The sequence below is a fragment of the Chlorocebus sabaeus genome, chromosome 1 (genome assembly GCF_047675955.1).
Source record: "Chlorocebus sabaeus isolate Y175 chromosome 1, mChlSab1.0.hap1, whole genome shotgun sequence".
NCBI classification, from domain to species: domain Eukaryota; kingdom Metazoa; phylum Chordata; class Mammalia; order Primates; family Cercopithecidae; genus Chlorocebus; species Chlorocebus sabaeus.
Genome location: NC_132904.1, coordinates 79,629,426 through 79,646,211, shown reverse-complemented (window position 1 = coordinate 79,646,211; position 16,786 = coordinate 79,629,426). Strand labels below are relative to the sequence as shown.

Genomic DNA, 16,786 nt, shown 5'->3' with positions numbered 1-16,786 from the left:
CCTCCCAAAGTGCTGGGATTACAGGCATGAGCCACCAGGCCCGGCATCTTTTTGCAAACATTAATAAATAGTTTGCAAGGACTTTTATAGAGACAAAACAAGGCGATATCAGATTTATCTTTTTTTTTTTTTTTTTTTTTTTTGAGACGGAGTCTCGCTCTGTCTCCCGAGCTGGAGTGCAGTGGCCGGATCTCAGCTCACTGCAAGCTCCGCCTCCTGGGTTTACGCCATTCTCCTGCCTCAGCCTCCCGAGTAGCTGGGACTACAGGCGCCCACCACCTCGCCCAGCTAGTTTTTTGTATTTTTTTTTTTTTTAGTAGAGACGGAGTTTCACCGGGTTAGCCAGGATGGTCTCGATCTCCTGACTTCGTGATCCGCCCGTCTCGGCCTCCCAAAGTGCTGGGATTACAGGCTTGAGCCACCGCGCCCGGCCAGATTTATCTTATTGTAGAGGCAGTCTGCCCTTCTTTACATTAATTATCTACCTACTTTAAAAAGATTCTTTTTAACCATGTGATTCTTTTTCGAGCTTGAGTGGATGCTCCAGATCACATGCTCCAGCACGGAGAAGGGCAGAGCATCTAAGAAGGGTGGAGTGCAGCCACTCAGGGACATGCTGGGGCACAGCAGCAGGACTTACAGCAATGGGATTTGGAGAGACGGTGGGTGAGGCTGTTTGGGCCTGGAATCAGCGAGCAGCTGTGACAGGACCTTTCCTTGGAGGTCGCAGAGCTCAGACAGCATGAACCTAGTGCAGGCTCGTTACCTCTCAAACAAGGATGCAGGCTAACGTTAAACTCATTTTGATTGGCTAGAAAACGTGCAAAGACAACTACAAGGTTGGGAAGTAAAGAGATTTTTTTTGAGGTTCATAGAAAGGTCAGCAGAGGGGCCAATGTTTGTCTGCGTCCTCTGACTATTGGAAAAAGAAAAAGCTTACCTACTGAGTTAGGGAAAGAATTCAGATTTTAAGTGTTCGTCTCTCTTCTGGTTTATAAAGAGCTTGGAAATGAACATTATGATATTCAGGAATTTTTTTTTTTTTTTTTTTTTGAAACAGGGTCTCACTGTTGCCCAGGCTGAGTGCAGTGATGTATCACGGCTCACTGCAGCCTTGACTTCCTGGGCTCAAGTGATTCTCCCACCTCAGCCTCCTGGGTAGCTGGGACTGCAGGCATGTGCCACCACATTTGGCTAATTTCTTACTTTTTAAGGATCTCACTATGTTGCCAGGCTGGTCTCGAACTCCTGGACTTAAGCAATCCTTCTGCCTCAGCCTCTAAGTGCTGGGATTAGAGGTGGGATTTTTTTTTTAAACCTTCTAGGCCAGTATGTCTAGAGCAGGGTGCCTGGGGAGAGGGTGAGATTTGTGACTCCATGTCATTTTTGGGCATACGGGGCCTTGTGGAGAGAAGTGGGCATCATTTTATTTTTTGTAGAGACAGGGTCTTGCTATGTTGCTCAGGCCAATCTCAAACTCCTGGCCTCAAGCCATCCATCCTCTTATCACCCAAAGTGTTGGGATTACAGGTATGAGCCAGCATGCCCAGCCCCAAGTTGCTTCTTTAGAGGAAAGGAGAAAAGGCAGAATCTCTAGATCAACTTTGTGATTTATAAGTAACAGTATGACGACGAAGTGTGTGGTTGGAGTGTATTGTACTTGTAAATGGAGATGCTCTACTGAGGGATGGTGGAAAAGCACCCTCAGCCCTTTTTAGAACTCATTGTTAGCAATCAAAAAGAGGAAGACTGAAAGAAAAAAAAACCATCCTTTGAAATCAGCAAGAGGTTTATACATAGCAGTGATTTATGGGTGAATAGAGGAGGAACATTAAAAGAATAATTGCTGGCTGTTTATTTTGGGAAAGTATGTGTAGTCAAGAGTCAAGGCAGGGAGCTTTATTTTTTCTTTTACCTTGCTCTGTCTTCCATTAGTGTTAATAGGATCATATATTCAAGACTTTCCTTGGCTTGTTGCCCTGACATAATTGTTTGAATTCCTTGTTTTGGTATCATGTATTTTTAACAACAATAGAGGGAAAAAGAAATAATGTTGTGAGCTAAATTATTCTATATGCCTTATTGTGGATGGAATTTATTCTCTTGGGTCCATGACTATTAAGATTATCAGTTTAGATGATCTATGTTTTTGATAGCTATTTTGAGATAGCTTTATAATTTGCCCAAGGGGTTTATGCAAGGGATGGCTCCATGTATTTTTTATTTGGTGGAACAAGGTGAATTTTAATCCTGGTTGTCTGAGCTCCAGGCCCTTCCAGGTGCCACTGTCATCCAAAAGGCCAATAGAGTGGATTGTTCCTCTCACTGTGGCGTCCACTCGGGGCATTTATTAGGCAGTCACTTGATACACATTGACCCACTTGCCCCCTTGGTAGAGGAGTTAGTTCTTAGGGTTGCTGCTGCAGAATTCATTTATTCAGTTAGCAAATCACAGTTGAGTTCCTGTTGTGCCTTTGGTATTGTTTCAGACTTGGTACTGCTCTGCGTGAAGAGCCGGAATCAGACAATTCAAGGAAACCCAGCAGAATTAGAATGCTAAAATGTCAGGGTTTAAAGGGACTTTAGAGATAATCTAATCCAGAGGCAGCAAGCTTTTTCTATTAAAAGGGCCAGAAAGTAAATATATTAGGCTTTGGGGGCCACATATGGTCTCTGATGCATATTATTCTTTGTTTTTACAATCATTAAAAAATGTAAAAATGGTCTGGGTGCTGTGACTCACAGTTGTAAACCTAGCACTTTGGCAGGCCGAGTGGGGAGGATCACTTGAAGCCAGGAGTTTGAGACCAGCTTGAGCAACAAAGTGAGACCCCCATCTCTACAAAATACAAATAAATTAGCTGGATATGGTGGTATACACCTGTAGTTATAGCTACTCAGGAGACTAAGGTGGGAGATGGCTTGAACCCAGGAGTTCAGGGATGCAGTGAGCTATGATCACACCACTGCACTGAAGCCTGGGCAATAGAGTGAGACCCTGTCTCTTAAAAAAAGTAGTAAAAATAAATTCTAAGCTGGGGGTAGAGATATAGGCTGGATTTGGCCCATGAGCCATAGTTTGCCAATCCCTGATCTAATAGATTCCCCTCATTTTACCAGTGAGGAAACTGAAAGCCAAAAGGTGAAATACTGCCCCCCTCCCAGCCCTTTTTCTAAGTGGTGACACTTAGAAAAGGGTCCCTAGAGGTCAGGCCCACACCTTAGAGTGTCCGGTCACCTTGCATATGTATAGCTTTGGTCCCGAGGGAAGTATGAATCGTAGTTAATTTTAAGACACTGGGTGCCTATCACTTTCCAGGACTGTGTTTGGGATTAAGGATGCACAATTTGATATGACAGAGTTTTAGCTCTCAGTCAGCTTAGTCTGTGCAGGCAGATGAGATGGCCATGTGGAATGTGGCATACAGAGACAAGCAGTGGGTACTGTGGAAGCACAGCAAGGCACTTCTCCCGCAGTGAGATAGGATACTTCATTCATTCATTGCACACACCCCCGCCCCCTCACTGATGTTTTGGAAGTATCTGCCCAATCTGAAGGAATGGGACAGATCGGGGTCTGGCTTCCCCCAGTTACTTGTTTCTTTCTTTGGGGACTGTTACTTATGCATATGCCATATATGCCTGGGTAAGTAATGAGGTTAAAGGAAGTAAAATGAAAGATTCAGACAACTACTGAAGAAAGGTGATTTACTTCACAGTTGCTTTGTTTCATCAGTTTATCTGAGCAGTGTCATTGAGACACATATGAAACCGTATAAGATCAATCATAGATCCTTTTAATATTCCAGAGCTTGAAGGGATTTTAGGATCACTTAGCTATAACCTCTCATTTAACAGATGAAGAGTGTGAAGCCCAGAGATTTTAAATTACTTACTCTGGGTCACACAGCTAATTATTAGAATCTCAGGGTGGATTTTAGATACAAATAGATACCTAGTATAACTACTCAGATAATAATAAAGATTAATAATTCTAGCCAATGTTTACCTAAAGTTACTATAATATGTATAGTCATATACATAATCTCAGGTCTGATAGTAACTCAATGTAATAGGTACCCATTTTATAGCTGAGGAAACAAAACTTGGAGAGGTTAAGTCAATTTTGTCCAAAGCCACCAAGCCAATTAAGTGGTAGAGTCAGGATCTAGGCTCAAGTGTTTAACCATGGCAAAACTCTTTATTGCAGTTTGACTAAGTGCTTGGATTGTGCTTCTCCATTAGTTTGTGACTTCCTGGTGGACAGTGGGCATGCCCTTTTCATCTGTGTTTTCCTACTTTGGGCTTGGCATATAAAACTTGTTCAATACATGTTTACAGAGCTGGGTGTGGTAGCTCATGCCTGTAATCCCAGTACTTTGGGAGGTCAAGGCAGGAGGGTCATTTTAGCCCAGGAGTTCGAGACCAGCTTGGGCACAATGGCAAGATCCTATCTCTAGGGAAAAAATGTATATATATGGGCACAGTGGTGGATGCTTGTAGTTTCAGTTGCTTAGGAGGCTGGGTGACAAAGCGAGACCTTGTCTCTATAAAAAAAAAATAAATGATTACAGAATAAATGAATAAATGAGTTAATCAATCCACACTTCTTTAAACAGTTGACACTTCTGGTGATGAGTGAATGGGAATTCAGTGTCTGTATTAGACCATGTCTAGATCTGCTGATGGCTAGTCCTTTCATGAGGTAGGCTAATGTGCAGATTTGGGCTAGGAGAGCCTATTGCCCTGCAGCTGTTTTTACAGTGCCCCTGACCATTTTTGAGAATTAATGTGTACAGTAGAATTCTCTTTGACCATCAAAGATTCCTTGAAGACCTGACAGCCTGCTTGGTTTCTCTGAATCTGATAAAGTTTGTAGAGACAACTGGAAGATTCTCTCTGTATGTGGTACCTTCCTTTTGCACAGCCATTTTAATTTAAAGCTGTAGTTTCAAACTATATTCTGAAGCATCCTGGAGTTTGTGGGCTAGCGAATCAAGGAATTCTATAAGAAAAATGAGGCATGGATTTGGCTTTGAGCCAAATGATGCCTTTGCTGCATTAATTTTTCAGTTCTGATGAACAAGAACAACCAACTCATTAAATGTACAGTACCTGGCAGTATTTTCTTCCCTTTCTTATATAAGTTGAATGTTTTTCTCATCTGACAATGGTAATACATGGGATAGCTCTACTGGACTTTTTTGAAGCCAAAGATCTTTGAACAGATTTGTAGAGATTGTTCTAAAAAACAAACAAACAAACTTCCTACCTGGGTTACTGTTTTTTATATAGAGAATGGGCTTTGTTTGCCATTCAGAATTTAAGAATTTTTCTATATGGCATAATAAAGCTAAAGTTCTTAGATTTTAGTTCAGAAAGACATATCTTTTGAACCTAGGCCTCTGGGTTTGTTCACATAAGTCAATATACAGCATTAATAATTGCTGCATATGACTTGAGGGAAAAATCCAAATTAAATAAAGAAGGCTTTCATGAGGTTGTGAATAAACAGATTTAGGTTATAGTAGTAGGATTCTTTAGGGATTTTCAGGGGGTAGAGATGAATACAAGATACCCTTCTCATTTGCAGGCGTTTGAGAAATCTCTTAAAATAGAGAAACACAAGAATATTTGTTTTCCAGCACAAAGTAATTCAAAGACCTGCCCATGTTTCTTGCCAAAGCTTTGTTCTTTTCAAGTCCCATCCAACCCTACACAAATTTTTTTTTCGATTATATCAGAAGAAAACCTCAGTGGCTGCTTGCTGTTAACACACCTCCCTTTAAACATTTCTTAGTTTCCTAATGAGTCTTTCATTTAACTATATCATTATATAACCCTGGTTTACTGCACTTTATACCTGCTCCCCTCCCCCCTCAGCAGTAGTAGTGCTGCCTCCAGTAAAAAGGGGCAGGGGGTGGAGGATGGAAATAATCTGTTCACTGCATGGTAGCTTGCTGTGTTACAGGGTAAATAGGGATGTGTGGTTTTTTTCTATCTAATTTTTTATTTTAAAAAATCTAAAACAAACATATTAGTACAAAGGACAACCAAAAAACCCTTTACTTAGGTTTACTAATTGCTAACATTTTGCCACATTTGATTTATCTTTCTTTAGAAATGTATATTTACATTAGGGGGTAGGGCAGATATCATGATCCTTTATCTCTAAATATATCAGTATTCTCCTAGGTGTAAGGGGGATATTCTTCTTCATAGCCACAATACCATTATCATGCCTTAGAAATTTAACAGTGATTCCATAATGTCATCTAAAATAGAGTCCATATTTAAATTTTGCCTTTGATCAGCTAGCTGATAAACAAATCATGTCAAAACTTAGTGGCTTAAAACAACCACAGTTTATTAGTGCTCATGATTCCATGGGCCAGTTAGGTGGTTCTTCTAATGTGGATTAGGCTCAGCTGATCATCTGGGCTCCTTTATACCTCTGGAGTCAGCTGCTGGACTAACGAGGAGCTGGCTGGTCTAAGTCGGCCTCAGTTTGGATGGCTTTTCTTTGCTCCAGAGGGGTCTCTCATCCTCCAGCAATCTAGAACAGGCTTGTTTCCATGCTTATGGGCAGGCTCTAAGAGAGTGGAAGAGTGCAAAGCATTTTAAGGCCTAGGCTTGGAATTGGCACAGCATCACTTCCACAATCTTTTGGTCAAAGCAAGTCACACGCTCCTCTTGATGGAAATAACTGCAAAGTCATATTGCTCAAGGGCATGGATACAGGGGCATGAACAATCACAGCCATGTTTGCAGTCTGTCATACCCCTGTTGTCCAAATACTGTTAATAATAATGTTAATGTTATAATGTTAATCATTATAACTGTCGGTTTGTTTTTAATCCAGGATCCAAACAAGGTTACACATTAAATTTAGTTGTTATGCCTCTTTTGTCTCTTTAAATCTATAGGAGTCTCCCCCCTTATTTGTATTTTATGATATTTTTAAGATTCCAGGTCTGTTTTCTTAATATCTTATGATCTGAATTTGTACAATTATTTCTGCATGATTATATACAGATTAAATATTTTGGGCAAGAATTCTAAAGCTGAGGTTGTATGTTTCCCGTTTCATCACAAAAGGACGCACATAATGTCAGTTTGTCCAGATCATTAGTGATGCTAAGTGGAATCACTGGCGAAAATTAGGGAGCTGCCAGATTTTGCAGTCATGAAGGTGCCATTTCCTAGAGAAAGGTTTGTGGGTTTTTTTGTTTTTGTTTTTTGTTTTTGTTTTTTTTTTGGAGATGGAGTCTTGCTCTATCGCCCAGGCTGGAGTGCAGTGGTGCGATCTTGGCTCACTGCAACCTCTGCCTCCCGGGTTCAAGCAATTCTTCTGCCTCAGCCTCCCAAGTAGTTGGGACTACAGGCGTGCACTGCTACGCCTGGCTAATTTTTTGTATTTTTTTTTTTTGTAGAGACGGTGTTTCACCGTGTTGCCCAGGATGGTCTTGAACTCCTTAGCTCAGGCAGTCTACCCACCTTGGCCTCCGAAAGTGCTAGGATTATAGGCATGAGCCACTGCACCTGGCCTAGATTTGTTTTAAGTGTGGACATTTGGTGTTAGCCTTCTTCCAATCACATCAACGTATATTTGTTAGATACCTATTGTATATCTAGTCTGATTTAGTGCTATGGGGATCTAAAAGAATGGTAAGGAATGTTCCCTGTCTGAAGGAATATATAATTTTCTTGAGTTACCCTTTTAAAAACTGGACAAATAGGAGAGGAGTGGTGATTCTAAGTTAAAAACTCTGTCTCTACTAAAAATACCAAGAAAATATTTTTCTTTTTTTGAGACAGAGCCTTACTCTCTTGCCCAGGCTGGAGTGCAGTGCTCCCTGCACCTCCGCCTCCCAGGTTCAAGCGATTCTCCTGCCTCAGCCTCCTGAGTAGCTGGAATTACAGGCGTGTGCCACCACACCTGGCTAATTTTTGTATTTTTACTAGAGACAGAGTTTCACCATGTTGGCCACACTAGTGTCACACTCCTGGCCTGAAGCGAAATCTACCCAGCTCAGCCTCCTAAAGTGCTGGGATTATAGCCATGAGCCACCTCACCCTGCCTAGGTTAAAAACTTTTTTAAAAAAGTTTTAAAGTTAAAGAGTTTATAAAAACCTTTTTTTTTTTTTTTTAAAGCTTAATGAAGTTCACAAACTGAACACATTAGTGTAACCAGTACCCAGATTAAGAAACAGAACATAACCAACATCTCTGTAAGACTGATTTTTCTGCAGCCAATTAAGCCTACTGGGTTCCTTTCCTCCTTGGGGCCTGGTGTGCAGCAGCTTCCTTGGTAGTGTATGCAGCCTGTTTCTTGTATGGGTTGTTCTAAGGGACCTTGGAGACAGGCCTTTCTAATGTATGTTTATGTCTCTGACCTTGTACTGTCCCCAGTATAGGCTCCAAACAGTGGAGGTGCCTTTGGAAAGCCTCAAGGAGCCTTGGCCAGGGTTCATACTGGCCAAGTCATCATGTCTATGCACACCAGGCTACAGAACCAGGAGCATGTGATTGAGGCCCGCCGCAGGGCCAAGTTCAAGTTCCTTGGCCACCAGAAGATCCACATCTGAAAGAAGTGGGGCTTTATGAAGTTCGATGCAGATGATTTTTTTTTTTTTTTTTTTTTTGAGACAGAGTTTCGCTCTGTCTCTCAGGCTGGAGTACAGTGGTGTGATCTCAGCTCACTGCAACCTCCACTTCCCAGGTTCAAACAATCCTCCTGCCTCAGTCTCCCGAGTAGCTGGGACTACAGGCACCTGCCACCATGCCCAGCTAATTTTTGTATTTTTTTGGTAGAGACGGGGTTTCACCATGCTGGCCATGGTGGTCTCGAACTCCTGGCCTCAAGTCATTCGCCCACCTCGGCCTCCCAACGTACTGGGAATAAAGGCATGAGTCACTGCACCTGACCAGGGCAGATGAATTTGAAGACATGGTGGCTCTGGGATGAGAAGTGGCTCATCCCAGATGGCTGTGGGGTCAAATACATTCCTCTGGGCCAGTGGTATGCCCTGCTTTCATGAGGGCTTCCACTGTGCTGCTCCCTCCTACTGCCCGCCAATAAATCCTACTTCCTGTCCAGAAAAAAAGGATACTGATTTTTAACTGTATAGAACTTATATCCAAAATGGTCGTCCTTTTCAATACCAAGTTATGAGCGATTCAAAAAAATCAATATTATTTTAAGTTCAAAATAATGTTATTCAATTTGATCACTCTCTGTACTGTATTCAGGCTTGATTCAGAGTAACTTTTCACCATGTCCATTTGTCAAAATCTCTTTTCTTTCATTTCTGTCTTAGAGCAGAAGGTGACTTCTTTCCCAAGGGTAGCTATCCCTTCTTGACGTGCTGGGGTCTGGTCAGCCTGTTTCCTTCCTGCATCTTCTGCATCTATCTTCTGTCTTCAGCTTTTCCTTTTCTTTTGGCTCTTGCTCCTTACCTTATACTCTTAATAACAGTCTTGCTGCTTCTCCTCATCAGACTACTTACTTTTCTTTCCCTTTCCCTCCTTTTATTGCTAAACTTCTTAAAAGAGTGCCTCATTTTCCTGTTTAACCCATTCATCCAGTAGCCCTTTGAAACTTGGTTTATTTCCCCACAGTTCCAGAGAAGTCCTTTGACAAACTCCTACTTATTAAGTCGGCCATTTTTTCAGCCTTTATTCTTTTAGATTTCTGCTTCCTTTGGAAGTCTTACTCATCTTTTCTTTGAGACTGCCTCCTTCCTCAGCTTCCATTGTTGTGTGCTCTTGGTTCTCTGCCTACTGCTCGGAGCTCTCCCCTAAGAGTTTTGACTTCCCCAGGCTGGAGTACAGTGGCGTGATCTCGGCTCACTGAAGCCTCAACATTCCAGGCTTAAGTGATCCTCCCATCTCAGCCTCCCAAGTGCTGGGACCACAGACACACGCCACCACACCTGACTAATTTTTGTATTTTTTGTAGAGGTGGGGTTTTGCCATGTCGCCCAGGCTGGTCTTGAACTCCTGAGCTCAAGGTATCTGCCTGCCTTGGCGTCCTAATGTGCTGGGACTACAGTCATGAGTCATGAGCGCTTAGCTGAGAATGGCATTTCTTAGGACTTTTTATCATGGACTAAGTGTTGTTAAGTTGGCAGTTTATTTGCAGTTTGAAGATTGTGGTGTTAATGGCAAACTCTCAATTAAATTGATGTACATTTTCTGTAACCCTAGTTTCTTGATGTTGTGCCTGGCAGGAACTCAATAAATGTTCATTGGAATCATTCATTCAGTTATTTATTTATATGTTTAATAAATATTTACTAAATGACTAGTTGGTGAATTGAATTATTTGTTAATTCGACAGTAGGTAACTTTTTTTCAAATTATCTAAATATGGTTTTCTTTATCTTTTTATTTCAACTTTGTTGAATTTGGTTTTTCCTAATTTGAGCAATTACTAATTATATCATTCTTGGATAAGTTACTTTACCTTTAGAAATCAATTTTCTGGTTTTTATAACGGAATAATAATAGTGGCTACTTTCTGGGTTGTTGTAAGGATTGGATTTTTTAAAATGCACATAGTATATGCCTAGCATATAGTTATGGATTTGTAGTAATAGATGTTAGCTATTTTTCTTCTTCTTTTTTTTTTTTTTTTTGAGATGGAGTTTCTCTCTTCTCGCCCAGGCTGGAATGTGGTGGCGCGATCTTGGCTCACTGCAACCTCTGCCTCCCAGGTTCAAGTGATGATTCTACTGCCTTAGCCTCTCAAGTAGCTGGGATTACAGGCGCCCGCCACCATGCCTGGCTAATTTTTGTATTTTTAGTAGAGACGGGGTTTCACCATGTTGGCCAGTCTGGTCTCGATCTCCCAACCTCAGGTGATCTGCCTACCTCGGCCTCCCAAAGTGCTGGGATTACAGGCATCAGCCACTGTACCCAGCCTCATTATTATTCTTAATTGAATGTATCAGGAACAAGGCGTTGGTCCTCACAGTAAACATCTTGAGGAAAGCATTGCTTTCCCCGTATTTCAAAGAAATAAACTGAGATTCAGAGGATTTAAATAATTTGCCAGAGGACACAGCGCTAATCAATTGCAGATATGTGATATCCATTTCCATAGCTTATGCCTTTCACTTACACCAAAAAGCCTTTCAACATCTTGTTTGACACTTAGAAATGAACTAGGAGTCACTTTATAGTGACTAAAATTAGCTAACGTTGTTCTCATTTGCCTTCTGAGAGGTAGGACATACCAAGGGAGTTCTGCCCTGTTGGAGAAACTCCAGTCCTGAAGGTTAGATTAATTGAGATTTTATCTTTAAACCACAGAATTCCAGAGTTTAGGAGGATTTTATGTAGCATTTTCCCTATTCAATTACTGAATTCTCTCTCTAACCCTGTAGACAAGGGGTCATCTGTTTTTTTCTCTAACACTTCCAATGACAGAAAAGTCACCCTCTCCCACTCCCAAGGCAGCTCATTTCACTCTGACCATGAGACAGCCCTTTCTTACGTCAGACTGAATTCCTTTCCTATGTCTGTCTTCCACACATTGGTTTCAGTTTGGCAGTGATGGCCACAAGAAGTAAGTGGGACCCCTGTTTCCTAAGGCAGCCTTTCAGATTCTTGCACTTTATTCTCTATCATAACCCCTAAACACTTTATTTTCACCAGAGTAGCAGCTTCAGCTCTTTAATTCCTAGCTTCCCCTTGAATAAACAACTGGGGTCCACTTTTTTTTTTCTTCTTAGTGTGATATAGTTGGTTATCTCACGAGCATTTTGCTTCTCCTCCAGTCTCTGTTAATACGTGGTACCACCCTCTACCCAGTTGTTCAAGCTAGAAACCTAGGAGTTTGTTCCCTTCACCATTCACATGCCATTCATCAGCAAGTATTTTCATTATTTTTTTAAAAATTCATTTGGCTGGGTGCAGTGGCTCACGCCTGTAATCCCAGCACTTTGGGAGGCCAAGGCAGGTGGATTACATGAGGTCAAGAGTTCGAGACTAGCCTGGCCAACATGGCGAAACTCTGTCTCTACTAAAAATACAAAAATTAGCCAAGCATGATGGTGGGCGCCTGTAATCCCAGCTACTAGGGAGACTGAGGCAGGAGAATTGCTTGAACCCTGGAGGCAGAGGTTGCAGTGAGCCGAGATCACACCACTGTACTCCAGCCTGGGTGACAGAGCAAGACTTGCTCTAAAAAAAAAAAAAAAAAAAAAAAAAAATCATTTGTCTTTTTATTTTTTTACATTGTAATTCAATTTCAAAATTTTTATTTTTATTTAAAAAAAAAAAACAGTTTCACCTCAAGTATTTTCTTTCTCATTCCCAAATGTAAAATCCACTCCCCTACCATTATCATGGTCCAGGCCACCATTCTCTCTCCCTCATTCCTGAGTCTTGCCCACTCCCTACACTCACTTCTCCACACAGCAACCAGAATTATCTCTTTAAAGCGCAAATCAGATTACACTATTTCCCTGATTAAAACTCTTCTTTGATCTCCCATTGCCCTTTGAACAAAATTCAAAGTGTTTTCCATGGTCAACAAGGCCCTGTGTCATCTCAACCGTTCTTTTTTCCCTGCTGCTCACCCAGCCTTGGTCCCTGTTCTCCTTTATGTTCCTTGGACACGCCAAGCCTTTTCCAGTAGCCAACCCTTGCACTTCTTGTATCTATTACCTGTGCTCTTTTCCTAGCTTTGCAAATGCCTGGCTCATTCTCATCTTTCAGGTCTCAGCTCACATCTCACTTTCTCAGAGAAGCCTGACCCCATCACTCCTCTAAGGCTCCATCTCATCATTCTGTAATTATCTATCTGCATTGTCATCTATCCTCACGAGAACATTAGTTCTTTGGTGACTGGACCTACCTTACATTAACAGTTGTATCCTCTGTAAGTGTCCCAGTAGCTGGCTCATAGATGGTGCTCAATAATTATCTGAGGAATAAATGAATGGCCTCATAATTGACTGAAAGGTATTGGAATCACATTAAAAATGAATTTGAGGCTGGGCGTGGTGGCTCATCCCTGTAATCCTAGCACTTTGGGAGGCTGAGGCTGGCAGATAGCTTGAGGTCAGCAGTTCGAGACCAGCCTGGCCAACATAATAAAACCCTGTCTCCATTAAAAATACAAACATCACCTGGGTGTGGTGGCACCTGCCTGTATTCCCAGCTACTGGGGAGGCTGAAGCAGGAGAATTGTGTGAACCTGGGAGGTGGAGGTTGCAGTGAGCCGAGATCGCACCACTGCACCCCAGCCTGGGAGACGGAGTAAGACTCCATCTCAAAAAAAGAATTTGAACCTGAGCTTTGCCACTTCATGTGTGACTTTGGGCAAATTATGTTATCTCTCTGGGCTTTAGTTGCCTCATCTGAGTAATAGCAATTCTATCTACCTTACAGAATGTAGTGCAGGTCAGTTAAGACATTGACTGTGAATGTACCCACCACAGTACCTGATACATATTAGGTATTCAGTCTACCACCAGTGAAAGCCTGGCACTTAATTCTAAACATTCATAGAAGAGTTCTATCAAGTTTCAACCTCATTAATGGAACTGTTTGTGTGTTGTGCCTGTGTGTGTGTGATCCATAAGATGCCTGTGACTTCCCTCAAGTAACACTTGCCTGGCTGGGAAGACGGTTCTAACCCAGGGTGTCAGCTGTTGCACTGAATGATACTCAATCTGATTACCCAGAGGTGCCAAGCACAGAGCCTTCACTGGAGAGCTGAACACAGACCCTAAAATCTAAATTATCAAACCTAACATCGTGTGGCCCAGTCTGGTTGTCAAGATAGATGCTGTGTCTAGACAGTCATCTCCCTTGGGAAATCACAGTTGCTCAAAAAGGAGGCACGTGGTCTCCTGTTAAGAATACAAAACAGGCCTGTGAGCTGTTGAGGAAGAGGTTGCTGCTTGAGGTTGCATGGGCCTATGGAGCAGGGCCTGAGGAAAGAAGCTGTCTGCTTCTATACTCACGTGAGTCTCTGGATCATGGTGGTGGCCTTCTTCTTCACTCATGTTGGGACAGCAGAGTCCGTGGTACATAGGAAGGTGGAAACATAGCTATCAGCTTTCCCAGAGCGAGTGATTCGGTGCCTCCACTGAAGAGTGCTGGGAGGAATTGAAAGGCAAGTCTGGAATGTGCATTACCTGCCGGGGAGGGGAGCAGAAATCTCCCTGCAACTTGCCTGCTTGGCATGATGATCTAGATGGCTCCCTTCTGAAGGCTGTTAGGGTGAGTGTTTTAAGGTGAGCACTCTGGAATTAGACAGACCTGGGTTCCAATCCTGGTGATGCAGTGACCTTGATCAAGTTATTGAATGTCTAAGCCATAGTTTACTCATTACTAAATGGAGGTAATAACGACCTATATCTTATCTAGTTGCTGTGAGGATTAGGTGATACAGTGCATGTAAAAATATTAGCTTAGTGCCTGGCACATAGCCAGTGTTCAGTAAATGGTCATTCTTTTTATTAGTCAGGACAGGTCAGGATTTTGAGTTTAGTATTTCTTTTTCTTTTCTTTTTCTTCTGCTCTCTGCTAACAAAAAGTTTGATACTTCTGATGAGCCTCACCCACACTGAACTTTCCAGTCTCGCTTCCCCTCTTGCTAACTGTGTTCCTTGGACAAGTTACGGAACCTCTCTGAGTCAGTGTTCTTATCTGTTACATGCAGTTTACAGTTCCCATCTCACAGTGAGGATGAAATGAGATCAGAGCACCTGATACATAGTAAGTGCTCAAAATACTTATTTCCTCCTGTTTTGGTTCTCGAGTATCTGAAATACGGCCCCTTTAAGCTTGTTAAGATTCCTCGCTAGCCTTGTATGCAGCTGTGGGCAGAGAGCTTTGGCAGAAGGAAAGACTTCTTGTTTTTTTTTAAATGACTGTTTCATAATCTGTTGGCTCAAATCTGCTGCTGCCACACCCTGTGCCTCTCAGGGTCCCTGGGCCCCATTGCAGTTATCATATGCCTCACCTTTAACCTAAATGACCCTGGGAATGGCTGCTATGGAAGGATTTACTGAATGCAAAATGGATTTTCTTCCCTGCTCTTTGGGGCAAAGCTGGCTCAGAGATTCTTAGCTGCAGGGGGAGGGGCTGGCAGGCCTGAACTGCAATTGGACTTAGCAGCCAGGGGTTTTCTGGTTTTCATTAAAATTCTCTGGCTGTCTTTCGGGATAGCTCCATTGGATATGACTGTGCACTGGAGCCGGTTGTGCTGTTCTCTCAGCTATACACACCCATCAAATCACAGTGCCCCTGAGGACGAGAGAAAATTGAAGGTAGGGAATAGCCTGACTGAGGGGTCTTGCTGAGCAACCTTTGTGGTAAGGGGCCTCCATTTATAACTGCAGAGCTTGAGTTTTGCAAAGTCTTTGTAAATACAGATGGGGAGGCAGACATGGCTGAGCTGGGAATGGGTTGCAGAGAGAATCCTGTTACAGCTTGCTTTTGAGACTGGACTTGCTCTTGAGGACAGATGGAGGTTTCCTGGCAGCTGTTGGGGGTCCCCAAGTGTTACATTAATGAAAATGGCCTGATCTGATTATTCTTTTTTGTTTTTGTTTCTTTTTTCATTTGATCTGATCATTCTTTGGAGGTACTTGATACCCTCATATGCCCAAGGGGGTTGGGGTTGGGTGATGCAGTTTTCTGAGGGTGACAGGCTGAATTAAAGAGGATTGAGATTTTTATTTATTTATTATTGTTTTCTTAATTCCCTATGTGTTAGCAGAGGATTCAGTTTTGAATGTTAATTTCTGGTGGCTGAAGGAATCTCACTTGAGACTGAAACTTGAGCTTGCAAACCTAGGTTCAAATCATGACTCTGCTATTAACTTGCTTTTTGACCTTGGGCAAGTTACTTTCCTGGATCTCAACTTCACAGTGTGGTTGTCGGGATTAAATGAGATAAATTATGTAAAGCTCTTGGCATATCGAGCGTTCTCAACAAATGAGAGATGTTATTAGAAATTGGCCTAGATTTGACCTGTCACTCCAGCTTGCCAAGATATATTCTAATTCTGTCATGTAAAACATTTGTTCCGCATCTCTCCCAGCTTTGTGTCATTTAAGAACTTAAGGCGGGCCAGGCTCAGTGGCTCACACGTTTAATCCCAGCACTTTGGGAAGCCAAGGTGGGCAGATCACCTGAGGTCAGGAGTTCGAGACCAGCCTGACCAACATGGTGAAACCCTATCTCTGCTAAAAATACAAAAATTAGCTGGGTGTGGTGGCATGTGCCTGTAATCCTGGCTACTCTGGAGGCTGAGCAGGAGAATCACTTGAACCCGGGAAGCAGAGGTTGTAGTGAGCCGAGATCACGCCATTGCACCCCAGCCTGAGCGACAGAGTGAGACTCTGTCTCAAAAAAAAAAAAAAAAAAAAAAAAAAAAGATTTTGAGGCAAACGTGTTCCCTAGGGCAAGCTGAAACTCCTCTACCTGGAAAAATACATCAAAACCATATTATTATGTTCGCCAGTGAGATGTTTAAGATGTCGAGTATTTCATATTTAGGTAACTTAGAAAAGATGAATTTTTTCCTATCATTCTTGATAGATAGATTATGAGACAGCCATTTTAATTGATATTGGGTGTAAATGTTCCCTGATATTACTTCCAAGAGAGCATGATTAAGGTTCCTATTTGCCTTTAGAGTAAACTCCTTTTCCAGTCTTTTCTCCTTTTACTCTACTCTTCAAATCCTGTGTTCTAGCTATGGTGGACTGCTTACATAAAAATAATTAATGCGAAACATACAATGGGTATGAAAGAAT

The 16,786-nt window shown here is 42.1% G+C and overlaps 1 protein-coding gene and 1 pseudogene across 7 annotated transcripts in view; both read left to right on the top strand.

The window, feature by feature from the left end:
- RAB30 (RAB30, member RAS oncogene family) overlaps positions 1–16,786 on the top strand; it is a 99,543-nt gene that overhangs the window by 23,869 nt on the left and 58,888 nt on the right. The window contains exon 1 of one of the 7 annotated variants that reach the window (XM_038005418.2): positions 13,196–14,239. The exons of 4 other annotated variants lie outside the window; for them this stretch is intronic. The gene's annotated coding sequence lies outside the window, so the exon portion shown is untranslated. Of the gene's footprint in view, positions 1–13,195; positions 14,254–14,287; positions 15,292–16,786 lie in introns of those variants that run through there. 2 more of the 7 variants (XM_073019852.1, XM_038005415.2) reach the window with 2 other exon arrangements.
- On the top strand, positions 8,248–8,369 carry LOC119626633 (small nucleolar RNA SNORA70; annotated as a pseudogene).